The sequence below is a fragment of the Motacilla alba genome, chromosome 4 (assembly GCF_015832195.1).
Source record: "Motacilla alba alba isolate MOTALB_02 chromosome 4, Motacilla_alba_V1.0_pri, whole genome shotgun sequence".
In the NCBI taxonomy this organism is placed as follows: domain Eukaryota; kingdom Metazoa; phylum Chordata; class Aves; order Passeriformes; family Motacillidae; genus Motacilla; species Motacilla alba.
Window position 1 is genome coordinate 54,915,246 of NC_052019.1, and position 22,001 is coordinate 54,937,246.

Below are 22,001 nucleotides of genomic sequence, written 5' to 3' on the forward strand. Positions count from 1 at the left end.
TTGTTTATTGGTTGTTTTTTCTTTTGTTTTCTTTTCTTTTGTTTTGTTTTCTATGGAATCTTTTCTATTAGCTTGTAGATATCTTTGCTTCTTTTAGAGGAAAAATATTTTCTCTCCACTGGAGAAGGAGAGGTACAAGATTCTGCCAGGAAGTTTTGAAAATGTTTTCACCCCATTTGATGCGACTTACTTAGAGTATAGCTGAATGGGAGTTCTGCTTTGTTTAAGCTGAAAGTTGCTAATTCTTTTCTCCTTTACACAATTCAAAGTGCATCAGAAAATAGTGGAGCCATTCAAGGTAAGAAAGAGTGGGGAATAATAAAAAAGAATACTGCTATTCATTAATTAAGTCCTGTCTCCTTTGTGATCTTAGCATTACAGCTCAGTCAAGCTGGGAGAAGCTTTTCTTTCAGTCTCAACAACAAACTTCCTTTGCTTTCCTTTCCTTCCAACTGAAAAATAACTAGCATTGCCAGGACCATCCCATTCTTCTCATCTCCACACTGGTCCCCCAACACCCTCACCTGATGAAACGGAAAATGTAGATACATTTGAAACAGAAAATGTAGATACATGTAGTTTCAGTTCTGAAACTAGTTTGAGCACACCCATCAAGAGGTCTATTTAACATTTAATCCAATGGTGCGACACATCCACATATATTAATCCCCATCATCTATGGCTAGCAAATATTTGTACAAGAAGAAAATACTACATAGCTAAGGAAAGCATGAGCTAACCACCTCTGAATATATTTTAAATGCAAATATTTTTGCCCTATGCCCAGTCCTGCTGGCAGGTCATTTGCAAATCAGGTTTTAGTGATAGTTTTTTGGTAGATTATAGAAAGTCACTGACTCTGAATAATGAATATTCTCTATATAATCATGAATACATCTTTATATAAATATATATTCTGATGTGTAACTGTACCTGAGCTGACTCTGAAATGCTGTTGTGGTACCTCCTGCCTGCTATAGTTCAACCACCTAATGATCTCTGAATTGTATTTCACATAAGGTCCTACATCCCAGGTCTTTGCTGGGATATATGGAGGGTGTGTAATACATGGATAAAGAGATTAAATATATCTTAGCAGCTGAAGGAACCAATAACATATTTTGTATCACAGGTCCAGTTATATTAATACTGGAGACTTTATGGGTAAAGGGATCCACGGCATTATGCAATTTCCTCCAAAGAGGAAGTTACTTCTGACTTAGATAAAAGGTATGAATTAATGGGAATACACTGTAGGAGGTTAAAGACATCCTCGCACAACACTACATCTTGGCCTTCCTCCAGATTCTTCTAGGAATCAAGGGAATATTTCTGGTTTAAGCAAACCTAGAACCATTGAATTACAGAATGGTTTGGGTTGGAAGGGACCTTAAAGAACATCTAGACCAAGCCCCTGGACATGGGCAGGGACACCTTCTACTAGACCACGTTGCTCAGCCCTATCCAACATGACCTAAAAAACCACTCAGGGACAGGGTATCATAACTTCTCTGGGCAACCTGTTTTAGGGCCACACCACTCTGATGTGAAAAATATTGAAATTAAACCTACATCCTTCAAGTTTAAAGCCATTACCCTGTGTTGTATCCCTACATGCCCTGATACAAAGATTCCAGCTTTCTTGTAGGTGCCCTTAGGTACTGAAAGTCTGCTAGAAAGTCTACCCAGAGGTTTCCCTTCTCCAGGAAAAACAACCCCAACTTTCTCAGCCTTTTCTCATAGCAGATGCTCCATCTCTCTGATCTTCTTTGTAGCCTTCTTTTGAACTTATTCCACCAAATCCATGACCTCCTTCTGTTGGGGGCTTCAGAGTGAACTCCAAATGGGGTCTTATGAGAGCAGAGAGATTTAACCATCTCTCTCAACCTGTTGATCATATGTTTTCTGATGCTGCTCAGGTGCCCTAGTTTCAGCCAGAGTAGAGTTAATTTCTTCTCAGGAACTGTTGCAGAGCTGTGTTTCGGATTTGGAATGAGAATGGTGTTGATAACACACTGTAGGTTTGGGCTTTTGCTAAGTCACGTTTATCCTAAATTAAGGATGTTTTTTTCCTCCCTTGTCCCATGTTCTGCCAGTGAGAAGGTTTGCAAAAGAAACTGGGAGGGGGCACAGCTGGGACCAGTGATCCCAACCGACCAAAGGGATATTCTGCACCCTGGAACGTCATGCCCACTACATAAACTGGGGGGAGCTACCCAGAAAGAGGGGCTGATGTGGGCTCAGGAAGGGGAGTCCGGTATTGGTCAGTGGGTGGTGAGCAATTGCATTGTGCATCACTTTTTTTACCCTTTTTATTGTCATTATTATTATCATTATTTACCATTATTTCTGTATTTTACCCCTTTGTCAACTATTACATTGTTCTTATCTAAACCTACAAGTTTTACTTTGATTCTCCTCCCCTTTCCACTGGGGTGGAGCAGGCAAGTATTGCTGCTTAATTTCCACCTGGCTTCAACCACACCAGGACACAGTTGGATTTTTGGACTGTAAGAATGCAGTCCTGGCTCATGTTGAGCTTCTTAACTCAGTAAGGAGTATTGCTGCAAAAAAGAGTTACTTCACAATGCTTAAATATAGAGAACACTTACAGTTCACCTAAGGTAGGGGGAAAGTTAAAGGTAGAAGTATTTTATTCCAGTCAACTTTTGGGATTACATGTATACATTAAAAGTGCTGAGTTTTTCATATTTGTTCATTTGGGTTTTTTCAGTTTGTTTGCAAGTATTTTGCAAACTTTCCAAGTAACATGAGAGGGGAAAACTCTATGCTGTTTCACTAGTGGACAGGGAACAGACCCTATTTCTTTTGACTTTCTCACCAGATGTATTTTCCAGCTGTGTAGATTTCAGACTGGCCTTAATTCAAGGTCAAGGAATAGAAACATATTTGAATTCCACCCATCTCTAATCAGTGCTGAAGAACATGATTCAGAAGCCTTTCAACTTTCTTTTCACTTTGAACACTGTTTTACTGTAAGAATATCAGAAATGTGTCCTAGTCAATAGTGGAGAAAAATAGTAAGGAATCAATACAGGTAATAAATACAATCATCAGCTTGCTGCAATACAAATCCAGATATGGCACATGTGTTGAAGAGGTTCCATTTACCTTCATCTTTGATGAAAAAACTAGTTTCTGATTTTTAATGGGGTTTTTAACATATTTCCGATTTGAGACAGTTGGAATGATTTAATGAAAAGCTCAACCTCAGCTGGGAATGTTTTTGTAGTAAATTCTTGCTATTCTAGTAACCTCAGAATCCTAAATTATTTAAGGCAATAATTTATTATTTTCTCTGTATCCAGTGAAGTGAGGCCTCGTTCTTTCTAGTCACAATTATTTCTATTAATTGTTATTACTGATAGAAAGAAAATATGACAAAAAAGACCAAAAGTGTAGGACAGCTAAGTAAATGATCATCAGAGGTCCTTTTGACGTGAATTTTAAGATTGTCTATGAGTGTTAATCAAAACATCACAGTTGCAACAAAATCCCTGTCATACATCTTAAAAAGCACACATTTGAAATAATTTTGACAGTTTTCCTGTGCTTTCTGTGTGCAAGAATGCCCTAATGCCCAACACACTGATGTACTTCTGTTTGAAGTTGGGCTTAGTTTCTGAAGTCTCATATCTGAGAAAAACCTCTTACTGGTAGCAAAGACTACCAGGCTCGGAGCAGCCAGGCTGTGTTCAAACCAAAATGCCTGCTGACTGAGGCACACAGTTAAGAATTGGAACCTGTAGAAGTGGGAACACATGGGAAATTAAAAAAGTTGAGCAGAAGAGATAGTTCCTCACAGAAGAGAAAAACAAGTCAGTAAACCCTAAGAATTCATACTCACAAAGAAATCATGCACATTCACCTTTTTTTAGAAAAAAACAATGGTTTCTAGAGAACTTTGGAAAGCCTGGAGAACCACTCTGCTTACAATTATTTGCATGTTCCATATTCTGCAAATCTTACTCTGTGAGATTTGTGATATGACAGTGTCAGTATTTGCATGCAAGCAGTGTATTTTTGAGTTGCAATTTTGTCTGGCCCTGCTGTTCATTCCTCACCTGGAGCCATAATGTACTCTCCTTAACATCATAATCACACAGCAACCCATGTGGGTGTCACAAAAAAAGGGCTATGGCTTCAGCTGAGTGATTGGTAGGAACAGAAGGGTTTACATAAAGAGAGATGCTGTCTGCATGCAAATGTGTCCATTTAAGAGGGAAAAAAAGAACAAGTGAGAGCCATTAATTACAAAGCTGTATGTTAGCTGAATTGCAGTCTCATGGAATATTTTTCAGACTCTATGAAGCATTCAACACATCTTAAAAGAAATAAAAAAGTACAAGCTGGCTCCAAATCTCTGTTGTTATCATCTGGCACAGATCACTGGATTCTGGCCCACCTGCAATCTGCAGCGAGTTGTGGTTTGCCTTTTGCTCACTCTGCGAGGATGCTGTTGATTCACTGTATCTGTTTTCATCATCCAGTCCCAGTTTCAGTTCTTTTCTTTATAGGAAACTCTCTGTGCTCAAAGGCTGAGTATACCAGAGAGGTGCCCCAGAGTCTGGCATCAGCTGTTATCAAATAAAATAGTTGAACAGCAGATGGACATTAGAGACCTTGGTTGCTCACACAGCAGGTGCCAGCTGAACCTTAATATAACTAAACAAGCAAGAAATGTGCAGTGAAGTTGGTAGTCAGGCTGTTATCCTTGCTGCTTTCTCCCAAAGGCAGGGAGCATGAAAGCTTATCTACACACCAACCCTGCTTCCTCAGCCAGGAGAGCTTCTTGCCTTTTCTCCATGCTCTCAGGTTGGGCTTTAAGGCTGCTTGGACTGTCTTAAAACAAATATGTGGCAGCCAAATTTAATGACAACACTCAGATAAGGAGTGGTCTGTTTTAAACCTTTCTCAACACTCTCCAGCCTCATGAATGGACTGGACTCTGCCTGGAAGCTGTTGACAGGACCATCTTCACTTAACCTGAAACAGAAAGGGCATTCATTCACCCATCAGCTTGTATACTGAAACCCTGTCCCAGCAAAAACCAGAGGCTGATAACAGAAGCAAGTAAAAGTATTAGGAACTGGGTATTGACATAAAGAGTCTCTAGAAAAATCTAGCCCAAGAACGAGGAGGTGCCCAAGGACTAGACTTATCTGAAATAGGCTTAGGCAGCTGACAAAAAATACCTGTCCTCAGCACCCTACAAACTGAGTTGAGAGAGTCTGGCATGTACAGAGAGAAAATGAAAATGAATATGTGAATCTCTTTGCACTGATGGAATCAGCCTCAAATGACTGGTCCTCTGTTTTCAATATCTCAACTTGGTGCATAAACCACTGGATGAATTCAAGCCTAATACTGGTTGCAGTTTTGGGCAGTTAAAGTGGGGCTTTTTACATTGATAATTATGTAGAAATCTGATAACTCATTGTCCTTTAAAGAGATCTGAAACATAAAACACTGTTTTGTGTAGACATTCAAAACCAATTTTTTTAGAGTGTGATATCAGTTTTTTATATAAATTTTTCTATTCTCATCTTTAAAATTTCATTTCATATAGATAGTTTTTATCCAGATTTTCTCTTCTGAAACTGAACTGAAACATACAGTTGTTCAAAACTGAAGAATTGCAGTATTAAAGAATATTTTAAGTCCTACTTAAGGAATGAGAACTATTCACTCTAAAATTATTTGATTTTGCTATGAACATTTTTCTCAAAATGAAAATGTGGAGAAAACTTCAATGGAAATGTACTAAGATATGAGCCTGAATAAATATATTAGTATTAGATACATGCTGATTAATTGCCAAATTACCTTCCTTGCTGCATAACTTTTGACAGCCTAATTAGAGTCTACATTACAGTTTCAGATCTTTTGATCTCGATCTCAGAGATTACTTGAAAAAGTTTGCCAGCTGATGAGCTGTTAATAATCTGGTAAACCCAAAATTAAGACTGCTTATACTGACAAGATTTTTATGTCTTTCCATTTAGAAGAAACTCTCAACCTCATTAATAATGCTTTTAAAACACTGGCATTAATAGGCAATGGAGCTGGCCATAAAACTTTCTAACAGAAAACTTCCCAATGAAAACATGAGAATACTCCAAAGCCTCAGTCTTATGGAGAAACCAAAGGAAATAATTAAAGGTGTTAATACTGAACCTTGTTCCATCACAGAAGGCAACCTGGAAAAGCTTTGGGAGCTGCAATGGCACCAGAAGTTTTCTTCTTCTGCTAACAAATATATAACAGGACATATCTTCCAGTTTTACACCAAAACTCATACACAACAGACCAGGCCAACACACAGTCCTTTAGTGAGAGTAATATTTGACACAAGATGTCTTTTCTCCTTAAGTCACCTAAGGTCTTACACCTTCTAACTTACATGGAACAACAGGGCTGTGCTTGGCATCAGCTTCTCAGGATTCTCCTATACTACAACATTAACCCTGCACTTTTCTACTCCTTTAGACAAAGTGAGGGATGAAATACTGCCTCTTTTTTTTTTTTTTTTTTTTTTTTGGATAAATAGCAAAATTGGCAGTTCTCACTCTGTTCTTTGCTAGTAGGAAATACGTGTAGTACGACTTTCAGTGATGAATTCACTCTGCAGATACATTACTCTACACTGCTTTTATGTATACCAGTCCTCACATTAGTACTCTATACGCAGTCAGGTAGGGTTGTGGTTTGGTTTGTTTGGGTTTTTTTTAATCTGTAATGTGCTTGGTGTCCACACTAGTAACTGGGAGAAAAGTTGTTTCTCTGTAGAAAATGCTTTGGCTTTAAATTTTCACAGTTGTAACCAAAATATAGCAATATCCTGAGATACCTTGTGTCAAAGAACAGACTTTATTTTGAGGCATTCAGGAGAGATTTAGAAGCAGAGCTGGATGTTCTACCGCAGGGTAAGAGAACGTGATGGAGCAGAAAACCAGCACAGCTGTGTGGAAAGAGGGAGTTCCTATTTCTGGAAAAGTCTGCCTGTTCTAGGCATATTGCTTCAAACCAGACAGAAGCATTCATATCTCAAAGTTTCCACATAGTTATTTCATAGAATTCCATGCCCATGATGCCTGGGTGGCCAGCTGCATCTATACTACTATCTCTGGTTTGCGTAATTCTTTGTTTAAAGGATGCAAATATGAAAAAAATCATTACTTTTCTTAGGTAAATATTAACATTTAAAACCCTCTTTCAGCCAACCAGATTAGCGGATTACGAATACAAAGACAGCAGCACATGGTGAGGGGGAACATCAGCCCACACACAGGAAGGTTTTTGTGCTGCAATTCACTTTTCAACTTCTTTACGTTAGGATTGTAAGTTCTTTTGCTTTCAAGTCCTGAAAACTATTTCTAGCACAGTACAACAGGCCTGATATTTCACCATTTCATCACAGGTTGCATTTAGTTGTGTTTTCACCTATCCTTTCAGTACATTCTTGCAAAAACACACTTACAGTGTTGGAAAAAAATGTATTGGAAAATAGCAGGACATTACAACTGTAAGAAAGCTTTTTATAGAAAAAAAAAGATGCATAGATGTGCAAAGGCCAAGCAGCAGTATTTAACAGTAAGTCACTGGAGAGAAAAAAGGAGATGCAGTATAAAGCTGTAGTCTAAATGAAACACATTAAGAGGGATAGTAAACACTGATCTATGTAATGGACACCTCTAATTCACTGCCCATAAAAGTAAGTAATAAGGAAATGCTATGTAAATGGAAGAAAGTTTAAACACAAGGGATGCTGTTAAAAATTTTATGTATCTTAGGGCTGATATAGAGCATGCAAGGGATATGCCTTCAAGGGCATAAAGGGTTTCCCCTGTGGTACATTATCTGGAAACCATTTGTAAAGTAGAAGCACATTATTCAAACCAACACAGGAGAACAGTTTTTTAAGGGTATGTATTTTCATACTTTCTAGAAGCAATAAAAGAGCTGTCGCTGTGGGTGATTTTCAATCCGCTTAAAAGACATTGCTTAGAGAGGAAGGAGGTCTTGTCATGGCATGCACGAAGGCAAGAGTCCTGGAGAACTGAGACACTGGCATCATTCCTCAGAAGAGAGAGGCAATGGAAAACTTCTGAAGGACTTCAGTGCTAGCTGTCTCCACTCAGAATGGCTACACAGAGCATTTTAGTCTGTACTCAGCTCACTGAAAATGTTGCACTTGAACTGAACAAAGTAAACAGAATTTTCCAACTATAAAACACTTCCAAAATGTGAATTGGTTTAAAATGCATTAGTAGCCGCCTCACCAATTTTTATTAATGAGCAAAGCAATGTGATAACAGTCCAACTTTTGTCCTATTTTTGATTTCACATTCATCATTCTATGAAATCCCTCAGAAAATGTAGGAACTAAAGGCTAAAATGCACTTTTCAAGAAGGCAGTTCATAGCCACTGTGCTTTCATTAATTAAGTGGAGTGTAAGATGATAATTTTGGAGACAAATTATATTTCCTCTCAACAACTGAAAAAAAATTGCAGAAGGCAAAATTCTTTTCTGGAACAATTATATTAATGGGGTGTTGAGGGAGGGAAGAAACATAATTTAATTTGCCATTATGAAGAAGATGAAACTAAAGTAAGATAGCAACCAAACAACTCTGAGAACAATAAAACTCATGTGTATGTGGTAAATAACACCTAGATACATAAATGGAAGCACAGATGCAACACAGAGTTAAGTCAAGGGGTCTGAGTCAGGCAGCACACAAGCACTCTTGGTCGGTGAGCACCTCTGCTTCTTCAATGAGCTGTGATGCCTCTGGGGGCCACAACAACCAGGAATCATAAAATGGATTATGGAACGAATATTAGAATGAATTAGGTTGGAAGGGACCTTAAAGATCACGTAGTTCCAATCCCCCTTCCCTAGGCAGGGGCACCTTCTGCTAGACCAGGTTGCCCCAAGACTCATCCAACCTGGCCTTGAATACTTCCGGGGATGGGTCAGCCCCAACTTCTCAAGGCAACATGTTCTACCACCTCATCATGCTCACAGTAAAAAAATTCTCCCTAATATCTAGTCTAAGCTTATTTTCTTTCAGTTTGAAGCCATTTCCCCTTGTTCTGACACTACATCCTCTGGTAAATAGTATTAACCTTATAAAGAGTAGTGATCTCTAGCATAAGTTAGAGAAAGACATTAGCTTTGGCTGACATGGCATTTCTTCATGTTGTGCTTGTGTCACTAAATTAACTGTCCTATGGATGCATTACAGTAAATTACACGGAATAGACAAAATCCCAGAAAGTTAATTAATCACTTTTCAGTGGATAAATATTTAAGTGCTTGCAGAAGCACTTTTCTTTTTTCCAGAAAGATCTAGCAACTCTTTCCCCAAGGTATTCAGCAGAGATCAGGAATAATGCAAATGAAATGTTTCCAGAGACCTGTGCCTTAATTTTTAAATGCCTAATTTTACCACAAGATTTCAGGCTGCAGGAAGAGTAAAGACCAGTTTCTAGTGAAGCCTCATGTCTCCAGTGGGCCTCCTCCCTGGAGTATTCTCTAAGTATCTCAAAACAGAAAAGAAAGGACACTGCTGTGTTTCCATCCCGTAGGTTTCAGGAGGCTCTTTCTTGAGTGCCTAAACCCATAATTTCATGGAAGCTGTCAAATAAAACATTTTCACATCATCTATTCTGTCAATTGTGATGGAACCATTATGGTTTGAAAGTGGGTTTGGGACACAGAGATGTAAATTCACACAGCTACACTCCATTATTGTATTCAGTGTGTTTTTTAAGTCAGACAAAAATCTGTTCAGTGGGCACTGAGACACAGATTTTCAGAGGTACATAGTCTTAGAGATTGCAAGTGATTTAATTGGCTGCATATGAATTTTAGGACTCTGACACAGTTTTGAAGTAAACATTTTGTAGAATAATTTATGTTGTTTTTAAGAGGATTTTGTACTTCAGTCATAGAGAGGCTCTGTGTGGAAGAGAAGCCCAGACAATACTGAAACAAAGAAGAACTCAGGCTTAATTCTCACTTTCTTAATACTTTGAAACCCCAGTGTTGAGACCCACAGTCCCCCAGACTTTCAGCAAGGCTTGGTTTCCAGGTTTTGGAGTTTTTGGCTCAAAATGAAAATAAAATCCACCTTTGAGTTTCTTTCTGAGTAATTTCACATATGGAAGCAGTATTTCTCTTGCATCATTTTAGGAGTGGGGATTAGACATTCCCTTTTTGTGTCATCTGTCTATGCTAAACAGAAATTTCAAGAGTAACAATGCGAGGTGTTTCTTCATGACTTACACACAAGAGATTTTCCAGAGACTTTTAGGAGAGAGGTGGGAAGAAAAACTCTCAACTAGTCCTTCATCTGACATAAGCTGATGGAAACATAGTGAAAACAGGGAATCTTGTGAATTTACATGAGCTTCCAGACTTAATGTTAATGAAGAAGTGCCATTAAGCAGCTACATGTGCTCTCACCTGTATGAGCATTATTCCAGATGAAGGCAGGAAAGCTCATCTGTAAAAGCCAGAGTAAATGGCAAATCAAGTTAAGTGAAGACTAGGATCATCAGACATGCAGGAGAATGACAGCACAAACATGACTGATTTAATGGGAGGGGATACATTTAATTCAAAGTGACAGTGAGACAGGAAACCAAGCCAGGGGGCTGAATACAGAGACATATGGACAAAAAGACCAAGGGAACAAAATTATGCTAGCCAGATCAGATTACCTGAAAGATGAATAAGTTTAGACACTTACAGCTTTCCAAAGACAAGTTGTCAGTGTCTTGAGACCTCAAATGCTATCAACTCATTACTTTGGGTAGAGACACACTGGAGCATTATGGAGCAGCTCAGGATGCGGAGGTGACCAGTCAGCACTAGGAATGATCTCAGCAGTGAACCAGCTGATATACAACAACAGTACCTTCTGTGTGATTTTCCAATGGTTTCTTTTTAATCCACGAATAGTTTAATGCTTTCCTGCTCCTGTAATTCATCAGAAAGAAAGGGATTCCTGCAGGTTAGCAGCAACAGGAAAGTCAAGTCTAGCACTGGCATGAAATGCATCCCATTTGTCTAAAAATGTCTGACAGCATGAGGTGCCTCAGAGGCACAGAGAGGTGAAATGACTTGCCTACATCTCTTCCAGCATTTCAGAAAAGAGTCTAGTGCATTAAGTATGTCTAAACAGTCTAATTTCAGATTCATCCCCACAGGCAACCAAGAATATTCTTCAAGCATATGTGGATGATAATAAGATGCATGTCTTTACTTCCACCACTCCTCCCATGTGGCTACACTTATCCCAGGAAGAGGAAGCAGGCAGGATGGAATTACCTCAATACAGATTCAGAATTCAGGCTCTTTGAAGGCTACAGTGCCTTTGGATTCATTCAGTCTCAGAGGAGAAAACAATTCCTGTTTATTGGGAGTTGAAGGTCTCTCACTGATGTACTGTTTTAGCTCTCTAAGACCAAGCTAACTGAAAGAAAAGAGAGCAATAATACTCTGAAACAAACTTCAGAAGACAAATGTGACACCCATCAAATCCACTTGATCCTAGGTTTAGTAGTTCAGCAAGATTAATCCAGTAGGGGGTAAGACCATCTTTCTAAATGAACAAGGACCATGCTTGATTCTTATGCCCTTGAACACCTTTAGGCACAAAATTCCTTGTGACTCCTCATGACCTTGAGACATCTGGGTGAAATGCAGACAGAAACAGAGCAAACGGGTGGCAAAATTCAACACTGCGCCCAAGGGCAGTCAGCATGGGAGCCCAAGGCACTTCAGTGTCCAGAACCATCTTTCTCCTTCACTGGTTTCAGTGCATGCTGTGAAGCTGGTTCCAGTGCTTCCCCAGTAGACTGAGGACTCTCCACCTCCAAAATCTTTGAGGCAAAAAAGGGTGTCACATATAGAAAACCATCACAGTGGGGAAAATGAATGTTTTCTCACCATACGTTAACACCTGAATAAAAAACCCAAAGCTAATACAGAAATATAAAAGGCTGATAAAATAATATATAAATCCTGCTAGGTAGAAGTAAACTATGGAAGCATACTGTGAAAGTACAGAAGCATACTAGGTATTATTACTTAACTCATTGAAAGTGTGGAATTGGCACTCCAGACCTTCATCAAGAAATGGTAATTGGGTCAAAACCACAATGCGAGACCAGTGACTTTCTATGAAGGGAAAATTTCATTCCTTTCTTACAGTTGACATTTCAGCTATGACTTCATTGTGTTGGGTAATCTGAGCATTCTTGTTAACAAGCAGAAAGCCCCACGTAACAGAATGTTTTATATTTTATCAGAACACAGTATAAAAGGAGATTATTTTCCTGAAGCTTTTCACATAACTATCTCAATGTAGCTTTATTTAAATTTTCTTTTCACACACACATGGACTGTCCATTCATAATCTCCATTTACTATGTCAAGGAGGGCTGACCTCATGTGCTTTTGATATCCTAAGAAAGACAGAAAAAACTGCAGCACTCTCATCCTCCTCCCCACATATCTTCCAAAATCCTTGAACAGAATTAAACTATAATAGGTAAGTTGCAGAGCTCTCTGGTTTACATCATCAAAGTTCCAGGATAAACCAAGTGTCTTTATGCCAGACAATGTTGAGGCCTGTTTTAAATCAATATTTCAGCTTTAACTGCAGGCAGGAACTTGCTCCTTGAGTTGGTTATAAAGATACAAAAGAGTTACTCTTTGCTTTGAGATGTGGGTAGAAGGAGATTCTTCTAATGGGCTGAACAACTTCATCTCAGGGGTAATAGGGAAATATCTTATTAAGACATCTGCAGAATCAGTCATCACAAAACAGTTGGAGTTGGAAGGGATCATCTGACCCAACCTTCCTGCTAAAGCCAGATCACCTAGAGAAGGTTGCACAGGATCACATCCAGGCAGGTTTCGGATACCTCAAGAGAAGGAGACTCCAGAACCTCTGTGGGTGACCTGTTGCAATGCTCAGTTACCCTTGACACTGTTCTTTATTCTTTGTGTGCAAGGATTGAGGCAGAGCCTGAGTCTGGGAAGTCTAAGACCTCTTTTCCACTAAGGAACAACAGAAAGCTGCTCTATCCAGGATCTCCCAGCTCTCCCAAACCCCACATGCTGAGGAGGGAATTGCACAGCTTCAAAAAATACATCTGGGAGGAGAAACAATGAGACAAAGCATGAACACATTTCAAGAGGATGCCTAATAAGAAGCTTAATCTTGTGGACAAAGGAATTATCTTCCAGGACTTGACTTCCATCCACAAGGAAACAGAAGCACAATACTGCATTTGAAAAACAACTTACTTTCTGCTGCTAACAAAAAAAAGATGTAAAGAGCCAAACTTTGTCTCACGATCTGGGTGAAATAGGAGTTTGCTGTATTTAGCACCTGCAATTCTTTAGTTGGTAAGTTTTATGATGCTTATGTTTTTGCAGACCTGGATTCACATGTTACAAGTTCTGGGCTCACATTGTCCACAAAATACGAATATTAGACATTTCATGCTGGACACCCAGCATCACCCTAAGAAGGGTTTTCAGTTAAGATTTTCAGTGCTGCAAGCTTGAGAAAACCAAACCAAAGCAAAGGAGATTTGATTTCTCGACCACTATGTCACAGATGCATGGCTTCCCAGAAAAAAAAAGTGTAGGAAGAGTATGTACATGTCTAATCTCTCAGAGGAGGTAATAAAGTGTGGGTCAATAGTACATGAGCCCTTTGCAGGCAGAATATTCGGCTTATTTACACTGGAGGTTGTATTAATTCCTAGGCCAGATCTCAAATGCACCTTATGGAAAGTATTTGTTTAATACTATGAAGTAATAATTAAAAAATCTTTACACAAGCACCAGTAATTACCATTGCCATGTATTCTGTTATAAGATCAGATGACACATTACTATAGGTAGTTCAAACTTTTAGCTGTAAAAAGGTCACAGTGAATCTCAGTTTCATGTACCTGGCAGTATATTTTAGAGGATAATCCTTACATTCATTACATATTTCAGATGTTGTGGATGACTGTCTCAGAATTAATTTTTCTAGTAGGTGGTAGATTGTTTCATATGTGTTTCATATTCAAATATGGAAAATAAAATCACTGAGTAAAATAAACTGCTGTTTATCCATTCCAGATTGGTAGGACTGTGAGCATTTGACCAGAGAAATAGACACAAATATTACAGCAATTAAAGGGTGGGATTCTTATCCACCTGAATTCCCTACACCTATCCACCAATATGAATACTTTAAAAAGGTCTTTCTAACAGAAGAACCGACCTAAATTTTTTTGACAGGTTGGACACATTTTGTTTAGAGTTCAGAACAAGATAAGACTGATGTAGTATTTTAGGTAAGATGGGGTGCTGATATTTTGATAGAACCACTTCTGCATAGCAGCTATGGTATGACTATGGGGACACAGCTTAAAGGAGGGGAGACACTTCTTAAATCATGCTCTGAAGATCTGGGATTAAAGAAAAATATTTTTTTTTCTTTAAGAGAGGAATAAAGTGTTGGTCTGAGTACGATGAAAAGCAGATAGGGGATCTATAATTCTGGCTACTTAGGACTGCCTTGGGCAAGCAGGGATTTACACATGCACTTTAAATGATCTCACAAAGGGCTCATTGAGTTTGGCTGGAGTTAAGGTACAGTAGCTCAAAGCCTGCTCATATTTCTGATCTAGTTCTGGTTCCAATCAGAATATTTTTGAACACTTCCAACTCTTTAAGCCCTTAATGTGCTCACATTTTGGTCTAATGCAGAGGAGAAAAATACTGTACATCATGCTGGAAAAAGCACACACATTGCATGTGTATTTGTATTCATTTTTCAAACTATTTATATTTCCTTTCATCCTGTGAAGGTCTAATGGTTTCACGATGAATACTTGTCCATTCATATGTAAATGTAGGATGCAGATAAAATATGACAGAAATTTCCACAAAGAAGAGATTGTATTTTATGCTCTGACATTTCTATTCTTTTCTTCCCTGAATGTTAGATGCTTTTTAAGTGTAGAATAGATACATTTAATATGGAAGCTTTTGTTTCAGAGGGGAAAGGTGGCTGGTTTTCTAAAGTGATGGGAAAATATTACAATAACAAAGAAAACAAATAAGAATAGTTAGCATTTATAAACTGGCTTTTCTCCAAGTATCTCAAAAGCCTACACTATCACAAACAGTAGCTAGGATTGAATCTATACCCTAAAATAAAAGGGAACCTTTTTTCCCTCTAAAAACCATATTCTGGAAGTAAACATGAAAGAGGTGGAAGGGCACAGTACTGACCCAAGTTGTATACTTATAAAATGTCTTTCTGTTTTCTGCATTTATCCTTAAAAATGTCTGATGGATAACACTTGTCTGGAAATTAAAGTTGGTATATTACTCAGCTTGCTTGTAGTTATATGCCTTATTATGAATAGATATGGAATTGTAATGTGCCTAATTACAGCTTCATTACTGGGACAAAATATATTTTATCCTATTGTCTTTCTGAACATTTAGCATTTTATGAGTTAGCTACCAGATTATTCCCACTTGGCAAAGGGTTCAATTAGCAGGTCAATGACAATAAAGCTAATGAATGACAGTGCAAACCTACCCATTATAACACTGAGGAGGGAGTTCCATGCTAGAGAGCAAAACTTCAGTTGATCTGGTTTATTAGGGCAATAGTTCTCTGCAGGTTTGATGAGATTAAGTTCCATTAGAAGAAGCTTTACTTAATTTTAGGGAACCGTGTAATGAGCTTCCAATCCATCACACACATGTTCTGTTACTGGCAATATGCTGGGGTAATTATTGACATCCTATTCTGTTGCTGACCTATGCAATGGTGCCAAAGGAACTGTGGATGTCTAAAAATCCTGGAGAACTTAAAACTGTGCTTAAATGCATCATTCTAGATAGCCAGAAAGTAAGAATGCTGGTAGAACAAGCCTAGTAAATGGCTGACATCAGTAAATATTGATGTCATGTTGCTTGGAAAATGATATGACATTTAAGTCTTGTGCATCCACAAGAAAATAAAGTGAAATGGAGAAGTCACACTGAAAATCAACTTCGAGAACTGAATTAATCTGCTCAGAAAAACGTATTTTCTGAGTACCCACTGCAAAACAACTTTACTTCCAGCTACTGAATATTCACTAGGAAGTGCTTGGGGATCACCCATAATAAAGCCAGAATTATCCACAAAAACATTTACTGAATTATGCTTAATACCAAATACAACTAAGAAAACTGCAGCTTAGTTGTTGACAATACACTTACCAGAAAAAAAGCTAGATTTTTGGTGGTGATGAATTTCATTCCAATAATTAAGTTCCAGTTCTCAGTCCAACTAGGTCAGGATGGACTGCCCATGTCCATGGGCATGTCCATGTCCATGTTCATGAACTCACAACTTCCAACAACAACCAAATCCAAAGGGAGCTGGATCACCCCAAAGACGTTGCAGATCAGAAGGAACATTTTGAGGGGAGGGTCATAGTTTGAAATCCATCTCACTAAACATTTCTCATTAACCTCTTCTGGAGTAAGAAGGGAGATAATTTTAACCACACAATATCCAGCTGTTGGAATAAGTGTCCAGGCCCCTGTATCTACCAGCCAGCAGCAACCCTACACTGCATGAGAGACTGAGAAGTTTGACTGATAAGTTCTTACTTGGGATATGAAAGCCCAAGGATTTATACCCTGTCTCCTGAACTAACAACACAGGAGCATCTGTCCTTGTGCTTTGGATGTGAAAGCTGAGCTCAACCCCTTTTCAAATGGGCTGCTAATACCCCAAGTCTGTGTCAATTGGGGTGGGGTGTGAGAGAGTCAAAGCTTTAATAAATGTACACTGGTATTACACCTAAGTTTACAAAAGCCCAAGATTTATGAGACGACCTTTCACATCATGGAAGAGGAATATTAAGCCAAAATAGTAGTAAGACTCTTACAGCTTCTTTTGTTTCCTTTAAATCCTACGAGGAGATCATGATGTAAATGCTAAAATATTCTGTGTCCATTTTTTTAAGTTCATTTGCCTAACAACTCATGTTTACACAAAATGCATGCTGGATGCCCCGGAGAGTTTTCTGACCTACTTACTAAAAGCAGTGCTGAGTATTTGTTTTCCTTAAATGAAACTAGACAAGTTCTCAGGTTTAATGTTGTTTGTTTTGTCTTACAGATAAATAGACAAGGCAGAAAGTAGACTATAATGACAACCTTTGGTTTTCATTTATTTTCTTTTAAGGCATGACCATTCACAAATGGTCAGCAACAGAAAGTCCTGTTTCCACAAATGTTTAGGCAGTCTAACTTCCTTGGGGTACCAGATTGATAAGAGATGTGTGCATGGTTCTCCCTTATCACAGTCTCTCTGTGTCAGGTTATATTTTTAAGAAGTTGACAGCAATGACAGCAGCATCCAAATGTCTAGGATGTGGTCTCAAAATCTAGATTTTTGAGGAGTAGGAGTCACTTTACCTCTTCCATGTTCTTTTCTAGAAATCAATTTTAGTCACACCATAAAATTAATTTGAACCAATGCTAAATCAAAGGTCTTGGCAGAATGAAGCCATGTTCCACTCTCAAAACAATGTAAAACTACTCTAGTTCCATTCTATTTAATCGTCATGAGTAACCAAATAAGCAAAAAAGCCCTGAGCAGTATATGCTGCTAATTACAGGGGTGGGAATTTACACGAAAACCAAGTCACAGATAGCAAATACTCTTTGATGCTCTTCTGCATTGACTTCAATGGAATAATGCTGAGGACCTTGTTCAACAGACTAACAGAATTTAAACTTTCTTTTAAACTATTTTTTAAGAATATTCTAAGAAGACCTGTATTAGATATTGAATTAATTATCAGGCTTGTGATAAATAAATCAAGTCCAAAGCTCACAAACTCTCCCTTTCCCATACAACAAGCTAGAACTTACTTTAATTATGCCCCATTACTTGGCAAGAAATCAAATGAATAAACAATAACTCTAGGTCATGCAGAGACATTTTTCCCATAACTTACCTTTTTTGAAATGTGGTGGAATTTGCTTAGGACTTGCTTCAAACCCTGCACACAAACATTTCTGCCTAGATCTGTCTAAATTAGTCTAGTTGTCCAAGGAATAAAATAAACATTAAATTAGCTAGGTAATATATTTATGCCTGAAGTTATGGTGTCATCTTTTATTTAAGCAATAATACTTGATAAAATAAAAACATATCAAAATATAATAATATATTATATATTAATACAATATGGACAAAAATAATTATTAATGATACAATATACAAAATTTAGTAGTCATAAAGGGCAGGGCGTATGAGTGCCTCTGAAAATATATTATAATTTAGAATCAATTAAACAAGTGAAAAGTAGTGTTGTCCCATTTGCTTCTGATGGTGGGGGGGAAATGACACATCCATAAGTCAGACTCCACCAGGCATAGGATTATTTCCCCAGGACTATCATTCATGCCTCAAAAAAATTATTATTAAATTAATAATTGTGTTTAATTACCATAAAATCTTAAACAATGGATTTGAACATTTGTTTCTTCTAGGCATTGACTCCTTTGAACTGTTTTTAAACCTTTTGGGGTTTTTCTGAGCTGTTTATTCAGATTCATCTTTAGAATTCAATGCTGACCAGTTTCTCTTAGGTATTTAACATGTGGAGGGTGTAATGTTCAATACCAAATTACCTTATTTAAAGACAGACTATATTGCATAAAACAATATTATGGTAAGTTACACCTAGAAAAATATGCAATAATCACAATATAGAGTTTAATCACAATATCACTGTGATTCCCACTGTCCTTCTTTTTGATGCTGTACATATGTGGCTCAAAGCCATTGCTCTGTTCCAAAATTTTTTGGTCTGATTTTATGCTCTGTGTTGTGTGGAGTCACAAAATGACTCTGTGCTTGTGGGCTGGCTAAGGTGGGGCAGTCACATTCTTTCAGTGAACTGAGATTCACAGGCACATCTCCCTTGGCCATCTCTTCTGAACCTTCTTCCACCAGTCACAGCCATGAACAACAGAACATTGTTTTCAGTGTTTGGATGAAACTGAAAGTGCCACTAAATACAGAAGTGCCCAAACAGGACTTGAAAAGATTCAAACATTCAGCAAACATTTGAACATTCCAACAAACCTTCATGCGAACTTTGGAAAAAGCACAAAATCTACAGAAGGCAAGAGCTGCTAAAATTGTGAAAGAACTCACAGAAAGCAAAATCAGACACAGTAACAAAGAAATAAATAACTGCAATAATTTAAAAAGCACTCTTACACTCCAGGGGATTTTTATCTTTAATAATGGCTTCCAAAATAGCCCTTATGCTCAAGGTTTGAGCTGTGAGATGAGTGGAGTTGATGAAAATCAATAAGAAATACAGTTTCTTTCAGCAGTTGAATATTTCAAAGAAGGGAAAGCATTCTGTCTTGTCCTCTTTGAAGTCTCTGCTTAGAAAGGGTGTGCTCGTTTCTGAAATGCCAGTGATCTGCCCTGCTTTCTTTAAGACTCAGTAGATGTCAAGGATGCTCCCTCCACACATGGCAGAACTGTTCAACTCTACATGGAGCTGAGCTTTGAAGGAGTAAAACAGGCTTTAAATCACCTCCTTCTGAAGCAAGAGATGTGTTTATTTCTTTGTTATGCTCTTTCAAAATTGCTTTAAGCATTCAGCAGAAAGGTTGCTCTTATGATGGGTAATTTAATTTTTAGCTGAATCTGTCTAATCCAGCACAACTTCAAAGAGGTCATAACTCCATTTCAAGAGGGATTTTGCATTTTTAAATATACTTAAAATCAAATGTTTCATTAGAGATAGTGTACTTTTCACACCTCTTTTAACACTGCAACACAGCTTTTCCTTAGGGACAGGAAGTTTTTGAGGAAGGGAACAGTGGGCAAGGGAATCATATATGTGTTAAACTAAAAAATATCTCAAGTGAGTTATTTCATTTGCACAGTTAGGAAAAAGCAATGATTATGCTGGATGTTTTTATGAAAAACAAACAAACAAACAACACACCAAATATTTAAATAATTTTCAGAGTTCTGTTTCCCTGGATGATCAGCAACTTCTCTGCAGTGATGAGCTCCCTGTCCTATAGACTCAAACACAAACATGGCTTGATACTAAACATTTCTGAAATAGTGGGTATTAATTCAATATGTTTTTTGAAAGGATAAGGAGTCTTTTGTGAAAGGGTCTGATGATCTAGGCTCCCCTCACTCATATGATTTTAATTAGGCAGATCCTGTTTCATCAGTGGAAAAAAAATCCAAATATTTTCCAATAATTTTATGCTTCAGAGAGTATGTACTGGCACCTGGTGCAGAATCCTGAAGAGGGACCATTTAATTCCAATTGATTGGCAAGTCTTCATGGGGTTCTGTGGTTACAGAACTCCTGAAGCAATTACCCTAGGCTACCTGAAAATGCCTCAAAATGCTATAAATAGGGATCCCTGTTTCCTGCTTGTACCTATCTCTTCTGGAAAGCTCCAGAATCCCTGTTCTGCCACAGAGCTGCTTGATTTTTGGGAAGTCACTCAAACCTGCCTGCACTGTCAGGAGCTGTGACCCCACTGGAGACTGTTCTTTCCTGCATCACAGAGCTGAATACGAAAGTCTGGGAGATGTGCAAATGTCACAAGAGTATCAACTTAAAACCAGTTGAATGGCTGACTGATAACCTCTGCATAGCAATATTCAAAAGTATGGTGGTAGGGGATCATACACAAGCCTGCTCAGACTCAGAACTGGTTTATGTCTCCAGAAATTGAGCACCCCTGCCTGCTCTTCTTATGCCATATGAAGAGATAGTCAGTTTTGAGGCAATAGCAATTTTATGGAGCAGTGAACCTTCTTTTTTCCACATTCAGATTTCAGAGACTCATAGGCCCTCCATGGAATAACTGTCATGCAGAAATTTTGGATCCAAGCTAGCTGACTAAACTAAACACATGTCTATAAATTACTGATGTGCCCATCTTGCTTCTTGTGTAGTTTCCAATGCTCTATTCCTTCCTTCCTATATCCCTTAAGTCAGAGTTCCCAAGATGGCATACTTTCAAAGAAGAAAGTATAAATGTTTCAAGCTGGCTCAGCAGAATTTTGTTTTCCAGCTGGTCCTTTCTTCTTCTTTGAACACAAGCATGAAGAAAATGCACTTTTACTTTAAACAGTAGGATTTTCTATCCTGTCCATGTTCCTCCGGGCATGAAGGTTTGTGTTTGGCATGGTACAAGTAGGACAGACAAGATGTTCTAAAGATATAACCAAGGAAACATCTGAAAGGATATCCTACTTGAGATAAATTGTGAAAAATGAAGTTTAAGATAAAATTTAAGATAAAATTTAAAGACTTTCCCTGAAAGATGGTCAGTGATACATCTTGTGGGTGTATCAGTTGGTCTAACAAATAATACCACAGCTCCTTATAAACCTTGCCTCCTTTATACAAGGAATCATGCACAGGTTGGGTGAACTGTGATGGCCAAAACAACATGGACTGGACTTGGAATTTCCAGACAGGATGAATGGTATTTAACTCCATTAACAAAAGAATTAGGGTTTCAGTACCATGACCCTAACACACTTACATGCTGTGCAACTCGAGGAAAGGAAAATTTTAATGCCTATTCACCAATGGAATATAATAGAATGCCACTCTCCCTAGTAAAAGGGGTACATACTGATAACATCTTACAATGTGGAACAGAATGTATCTTAAATCCATCTTCTACAGATGGTAAAACATTAAATAATTTTGGATGACAAAACCACTGTATTGGAGCCTTTCCTCCTTTCCCTGGAGACAGCAGTCAAAAAACTGACACTAACAAGCAGTTTCTTTTTACCCTCCTGCCCCTTGTTTAAATGCCTTTATTACCTTCAAAGTCATCCAACTCTATGCATATTAATTT